Source organism: Aedes albopictus, chromosome 1, assembly GCF_035046485.1.
Source record: "Aedes albopictus strain Foshan chromosome 1, AalbF5, whole genome shotgun sequence".
Taxonomy (NCBI): domain Eukaryota; kingdom Metazoa; phylum Arthropoda; class Insecta; order Diptera; family Culicidae; genus Aedes; species Aedes albopictus.
In genome coordinates, this window is record NC_085136.1 from 37,317,307 (window position 1) to 37,325,205 (window position 7,899).

At 39.9% G+C, this 7,899-nt stretch overlaps 1 protein-coding gene across 1 annotated transcript in view; it reads right to left on the reverse strand.

Moving 5' to 3' along the window:
- The window catches only part of LOC109416786 (death-associated protein kinase related), a gene marked incomplete in the record, with an annotated part of 584,944 nt that overhangs the window by 514,016 nt on the left and 63,029 nt on the right, over window positions 1–7,899 (reverse strand).

Below are 7,899 nucleotides of genomic sequence, written 5' to 3' on the forward strand. Positions count from 1 at the left end.
TTGGGACTCATATAAGACGCTGTCAACCACTTTACGCCAACCACAATATCTCAGCTACCTTATATCCGATTCATTTTATTTTTTTAATTTGTTTGGGCTCAAATTAGGCTCCTCTTTAGACTTATCAAATACTATATCTCTCATATACACTAAAACAGGAATTTCTTCTAGTAATACCTAGACAAATGTATGTGTTATTCCTCAAAATGCATGATTGTTGCAAGAGTGAAATACAATTTCAAATGTACGATCTTGTTCGACTACTGCGATTATTGTTTTCTGTTGCCATGGCAACATGTAGGCTGAAAAACAAGGGAATGACATAAAACCAGAAAATTTAAGTTGTTCGTTTATAAAATTCAATGTAACTTTGTTATTTTGAGAGCTACAGTTTTGGTGTCTTCGACAACTTTTCATATTTTTGCCTGTTCTACAACTTTGCCGAAGACGCCAAAGCTCTAGGATGTGAAATAAAAAAGTTAGCACCGCAGCGCCACCTATGCGGCGGTTTTGCGAACTAAATTCCAAGCGCAATTTGAGGCGCAGATGAAACCCAACAACTTTGCCGAAGACACCAACTTGATAGGACGTAACCCCAATGAGCTAGAGGTTTTGTCTTGCTAATCTCTGTTCCTGGCCCAGTGTGCGACGGTAGTTCAGTTTTTTACTATTTGTCGGTTATCGTTAAATTTCAAACTCTAATGAATAAATATATAGCTGTTGTAAATTTGCAAACGAGTTTGAGGAGTAACCTGATTGTTGAAGCGCAGGAAAACATGAATCGGAAAGATATGCGGAGATTTTATACACACGTCAATGATGCGTAGCGAAAAACTAAAGAACACTTATGTTTAAATTAAACGAAAGAACACAGACTAGAGTGCGCTTGTAACAAAATACGAAACCCATTCAAAACCGAGTTTTGTGAGGGCCGATTAATGGCGAATCAGATTTTTACCATACGGATGGTCCAAGAGTTATTTTGATAATACAATTCGCAGACTCATCTGCCAACTGATTTTTAAAGTCAAAGAAATGTGCTTTAGCACACAATGTCAGAGCATGGTTTTCCGGTGAAACTAATTTGACTAATACGTGCAACTCTGGATGAACCAAAATTAAGTGATTGGATCGCAGATAAAGTATTTTCATCGTTTGTTTGTGACCTTGTTTAACCGTTATGTGTCCGACTTTTTTTTTTTGCTTTTTTCTACACCGTGTTTTTCAAATGGGCGCTGGGTAACCGGGTACCCTGTCGGCCGCATAAGGGTTAAAGTATAGTTATGTAATTTCAAATTTACTGTTCAACATTGCACTCGAAGGATACTCTTTAGCTTAGCGAACAATATTGATTCAATTGCGACTACAGTGTTCAGTGCCTAGGATACCTAGATAGCTAGACGTCGGCGATTTCGTGGACGGTAGCGAATCTAACGAAAAATTCCCGCCAGTAACCCCATAGATTTATTATCAGGTATTTCCTCAAATTCTCTTTCAGAGTTTTTCAAGCATTTCTCCAGCAGAGAAGAAAAATCTACATGAAATCTTTCAGATATTCTTCCAGATATTCTGCATTGAGTTTTGATTTTAACTGATAGATTGCTCCATGTACCCGTATCGGATGACAGCAACTGAATTATTCTTTCATTGTTTCGTTTGGATGCTTCAAGGGGCTACAGGACGTTTCAGGATTGTTTCAGAGGTGTTTAGGGGGTTTCTGAGGGTATTAGGTACGCTACATGGGGTCCGGACGGGGTATTAAGGCGATAGTGGAGGCATTTCAGGAAGTTTCAGAGGATTTACGGCGGGTTACAGATGCGTTACATAGGCGTTTACGGGGGGTTTCGAACAGTTTTGGGTATGTTACATGGGGTCTGAGAGGGTTTTGAGACATTTAAAGAAGCTTCAGAGGACTTTCGGCGGGTTTCAGCGATCTTACAGATACATTATTGGAGGCTTCCGAGGGTCTTAGGTAAGTTAGGTATGTTACAGGAGGTCCAACGGGATTTAACCTTCACGTACTTGACCCCTTCAAAATGCTGGCTTTTCGTCAATTTTCATCCGATTTTCTGGAAGTCGCCCTCAATAGATCATAAATTGGTGCAAGTTTATTATACGCAAGAGGCCAAGCAATATCCGGAATAATTCCGGAGATATTCCGGATTGTGCTGGGGTCAGGGCTGTTGCCACAATGTGTATAAATAATTATTTCGTGTGTTATGGTGTTTTAACCTTCGATTTTCATTGAAATTTTTGTTGCGAACAATGAAACACAACTGCGATAACCATATTTGAATAACTGACCCATCCGGATCACCGTGACAGGTCCCGCGGGGACTCATTGGGGACACGTCTGGTGTTCAACCTAAACACGCCGTACAACATATCTATCTATATGAATGAGCCAGAAACGATAGAGTGAAGTCTGTATCAACTAATATGTCCACCCCCGGAACATCTAGCACAGATTCCACGGGGGCGTCATCGAGGACATTACTGGCTTGCAACCAATACCTGCCGTGCGACGTATCAATCTTCATGATTTCGAGAGAATGGGGCAGAAAAGATAGACTGAAGCATGTATCAACTGATATGGCCGCTCCGGAACACCTGAAATAGGTTCCGCGGGGGCCTCTGAAACACAATAACACACGGAATAATCACTTTTAGCCATTTTGGCACCCCCTCCCCCTGAACCCCGTACAATCCGGAATATCTCCGGAATGGTTCCGGATAATACATGGCCACTTGAGTGTAATAAACTTTCACCAATTTATGATCGATTGAGGGCGACTTCCAGAAAATCGAATGAATATTGACGAAATGACAGCATTTTGAAAATGAGTTATCGGAGGTAGGATGCGTGAAGGTTAAGGAAGTTCTAAACGATTTTCAACGGGTTTCAGAAGCATTACATAACTTCCCCGAAACATCCTGTAACTCCTTGAAACAGGTTGAAACACCCACCTGAAACACCTTAAAACCCCCAGAAGCCCTCTAAAAGCTCCTGAGACGCATCTGAAATCTCCTCAAAACAATCACCGTAATCACTTGAAACTCCCTGAAACAGTTTGAAATTTCCTGCAACTCCCTTGAAATGCCCTGAAACACATTGATAAGCCCACCCGTAACCCCCTAGAAACGCCCTGAAACGTTCTGTAACTAGAATACCTGCTGAAACATTCTAAGAACCCCAAAGCCCCCTAGAACCCCCTAGAAAAACGATTCTGAAACATTCCATAAACGTCTTGTAACTTTTTGAAACGCCCTGAAACACATTTGAACACCCCTGTGTGTGTATGTGTGTATGTGTGTATGTATGTCTGTGTACAAAAAGGTCACTCACTTTTCAGACACTTTCCATTGGGCGATTTTTCGGATTATAGCTCGAATCGAACCGGAATTTTACCGCATTGTTTGCTAATGAAAATGGTCCGGATCGGTCAAGGCGTTCCGGAGTTATGGCCATTTGAGTGATCCGTATCAGCACCGGTAGAACTGGCCACACATAAAACTGAACCAAGTCCCCGACCAAGCCTCATCATGCGACACATCAAACTGCGGCGATTTTTGCAACCTTCAGCATGATTGGCAATTTTTGTGCGGATATTAACACAGGAGGCCGCAAATTCTACGATGTCGGTCCAAAATTCAAGATGGCGGTCTAAAATCCAAAATGGTGGTTCCAAATTCAAGATGGCGGCTGTATAATGGAGTTTTAAGCCCTACACCATGCAATATGGGTATATTTTGTATGGGGAAGATGTTTGGAGTCCAATAATGGCGACCATAATATCCAAGAGGGCGGTCTAAAATCCAAGATGGCGGCAGTTTAATGGAGTTTTAGGCACTAAAACCATGTAACATGGGCGACATGGTCTGGAGTATCCAAGATGGTGGTCTAAAATTCAAGATGGCGGCTTCAAATTCAATATGGCGGCTGTAGACGGAGTTTTAGGCCCTAAACCATGCAATAAGGGTATATTTTGTATGGGGTAGATGTCCGGTGTCCAAAAATAGCGACCTGAACATTCAAGATGGCGTTCTAAAATTCAAGATGGCGGCTTCAAATTCAAGATGGAGGCTTTTTAAAGGAGTTTTAGACCCTAAAACCATGCAATATGGGTACATTTGGTATGAGGAAGATGTCTGGAGTCCAAAAACGGTAACCAGAATATCCAAGATGGCGGTCTAAAATCCAAGATGGCGGCTCCAAATTCGAGATGGCGGTTGTTAAGTGGAGTTTTTGGCTCTAAAACCATGCAATATGGTTATAATTTGTATGGGGAAGGTGTCCGGAGTCCAAAAATGGCAACCTGAATATCCAAGAGTGGTCTAAAATCCAAAATGGCGGCTCCAAAATCAAGATGGCAGCTGTATAACGGAGTTTTAGGCCCTAAAATCATGCAATATGGGTATTTTGTATGGGGAAAATGTTTGGAGTCCGAAAATGGCGGCCTGAATATCCAATATAGCGGTCTAAAATTCAAGATGGCGGCTTCAAATTGAAGATGGAGGCTGTTTAATGGAGTTTTAGGCCCTAAAACTATGAAAAATTGGTATATTTGGTGTAAGGAAGATATTTTTTTTTTTTTTTTTTTTTTCGGGGCGAGCCCCATTTTTTATTGATTTATTAGGCACAATAGCAAATTACAGCAAAACGGTGCCGAGTAGCAATTTACATAATTGGAAATAAATTATAAGGAAGATATCCGGAGTCCAAAAATGGCGATCGCAATATGCAAAATGGTGGCCCAAACACCAAGGTGGCTGCTCCAAATTCAGGATGGTGGCTGTTTAATGGCGTTTTAAGCTCTAAATCCATGTCATATGGGTTTATTTGATATAGGGACGAATTCTAGACTGAGCAAGGCTGCTCATTGCTTTTTCGCCCGACACGAATGCTCACTTATGGGTAAAACGTCGTAAATAAATAAAAATAATAATAATTGCTTCTTCAGCTCTGTTTGTTGTTTAGATGACGAGATCCGTGCTTTCTGTATTTGCAAGGCAGCCATTGTGACAGCCATCTTTGGATTCCCTCATATATGTCCTTAAGAGTTTGAGGCTCAAACATCAAAGCCACATAAACGATATGATTTATGATGCCATGTAATGGATTTTTGTTTAACGTATGAAAGTGCGATATTTATCAACATGTCACTTGAGTTTTGTTGAAATGTGTTTTCGAAGGCACGAGAAAGGAGCCATCACCGATAGGTGGATTAATTAGGGTTTTTTTTATAAATAACGCAATTTTTCTATGCGGTATAATTGCCGTCATCAAAAAAAAATCTTCAGAGCTTCTACAAATGCCTCCAGGCCTTTACAAGAACCATAATACAAACACATAAGAAAATCTTGGTCCGAATGCATTCAGGATTCAATAAATTCTATAATTGTTTTTCTTAAAATTGATAAATAACTAATCAATTCTTTTTATTTTGCAAAGTTTTTCAAGAAAAGCATCAAAATTCTTCTTTTACGACTAGTAATGCTTTCAAAAACTTCTGCAATAATTCTATAATAAACACTACACTCTTCATAAATAAAGGTGCCAGTACACTGTTTATTATTATACTAAATGTTACTCCGAAATTCATCCAAGATTGCTATGATTCACGTTGTGTTGGCCATTTGTTTGCCTTATTTGGCCAAATATTTGTCATGTAAAATGGGACCTTAATTCTTCATGAACTTTAACCAGAACTGTTTTGCATCCAGACTTCCGTTTCTATCAGTCTTGTGCCACATCACAATACTTGACATAGAAAACCCCTAGTTACCTCCATATTCCTGTTTCGTCCATCTATCCGACATTCGTGACGAACGCGCTGATACGATTGTAACTCTCGACACGGTCATGCTTTGCTGATCTAAACGGGAGACCAACGCAGATTACCGTTGCTTGGACGCATACAAATGACAATCATTGCTGAGTGACCTGACCGTCATCAACTTTAGTCCGAATGAGGGTCATTTTGTTGAAAGGCGCTACAAACACAAATATAACACAACATATGAATATGAATGTAAGGCTTAGAACAAGAATTCAGGCAGTCAGAGCTTCGTGCTGCATCGTGTGGTTGAAAAATTGACGATAGCAAATGTTAGATGTTCTGATTCTGCCTGGAACGAAGGTTGGCTTAAAGTGCTTTGGCGACTTTGTTCTGATGGTCGGCGTTTGTCATTTGAAGTGAGAATCACAGCGAGTGACGTTATCATCCTGAAATTTCACAGCCCTGCTTCCAATTGTACTGGCCCTCTAAAAATATGTTTTGATATGAGCTGAAGATTTTTGCCAGGAAGTTAACCATCATATAATTGTCTCATTCGGTATTTTTTTCGAGAATTTAATTGAAATGGTTTCTTGGCATTTAGTCGAACGCCATTTGGCCGAGTGCCATATGGCCGAATGGGTCGTTTGGCCGAATTATTATCAAAAGAATTCCGAGGAACTTTTTGACAATTCAGGTGCCAATATGATCATCTAATTTATTTTTTCTTTTCTTCATAGACTGTTCTTTCTGTTCATTCAGGGTAAGTTAGTGCTGAAACTGCTGATATTAATGGCGTCCATTTGGCCGTATTCGGTACCGAACTTTAAACATTGTTTTCTTAAGAGTATGCATGAACTTTTCTTTACAGTTCTACGGTTCTTTGTGTTTTAATTTTTCGGTATCATAGACGTCGTTGTACGCTTGATATATAAACGGGTAACAGGGATCACAACACCTACCAAGGAGAATCCTGATCATGTAGCTTAACAACAAAATCTCCTAATCGCTACAACCACAATTATGCAGAGGTATACTCGGTTGGAAACGTGCAATAAATATACACAAAACTTGGTATTGTAAAAGATGCACATTCCATCCAGGGTTGGAAAATGTCACGAAATGTCAAGGAAAAAAAACGTCATGACATGTTTCATGGAAAAATGATGACGATTTACATTTTTTACCAGGGCTAAGTGAAATTGGCCAATAAATGACATTTTCATAACAATTTGAAGACCAATTAGTTTTTTCGAGGTTTTGACTACGTCTGCACAAACTCATGCGGATGTTGAAGTGTTGGTGGGATACAGTTGGCAGAGGGTTCACACATTGGTGCGTGAATGTCATTAGTGTGTTTATAACTCTGAAGATGATGTGGCACAGTTCACTTGATTGCATGACTCGTAGGCGTTATCTGATAGATTGGCACTATGCTGTGAAAGTTGGAAGGAGAGGAAACGACTTTTTCAACCCGTTTCTGCTCTAGCGATGGCTATGAACATGTGAATATACATGAGTTGTATATGTATAGAGGAGTGAGAAAGCATATACAAAGATACTGAGTAGGAAGAAAAAGAAGGGTCAGGGATTGAACCCAGGACCTTGTGCATACGAATCAGGAGCGGTAGCCACTAGATGTAGACTAAAAACTGAAAATGTTCCCAAAGAAACTGTGAAATAAAAAGTGGTCAAAGTCCTCACAGAAATCGCTAGAGATTTACCGGGTACATTTTATAAAGACTTTCTTTTCAATCGAATCGTTGAGAACATTTCAATAATCTCATGGAATTCCCCCTTGCAAAGATTTTCTTCTGGGACCCCTCAAAAATTTTCTGGGATTTTTCTAAATATTCTTATACGATTCTCAATTAAAAGTTGTCGTACCTGACCCCTGGAATATCACCAGAAGTTCCTTCTGGATCAATTCCAGAAGTTCCTTTTTAAATTCCACTTGGAGTTTCTATGGGAATTGCTTCAGAAATTCCACCAAGAAACGACATTCCTCAAAGAATTCCTTTTGGGTTTAACACCAAACGTTCTCTTGAAACATCTCTATGTGTTCATCCCTGTGTGGTTCACCCAGATGTTCCTTCTGAAATTCTTCTATGGATTTCTCCGC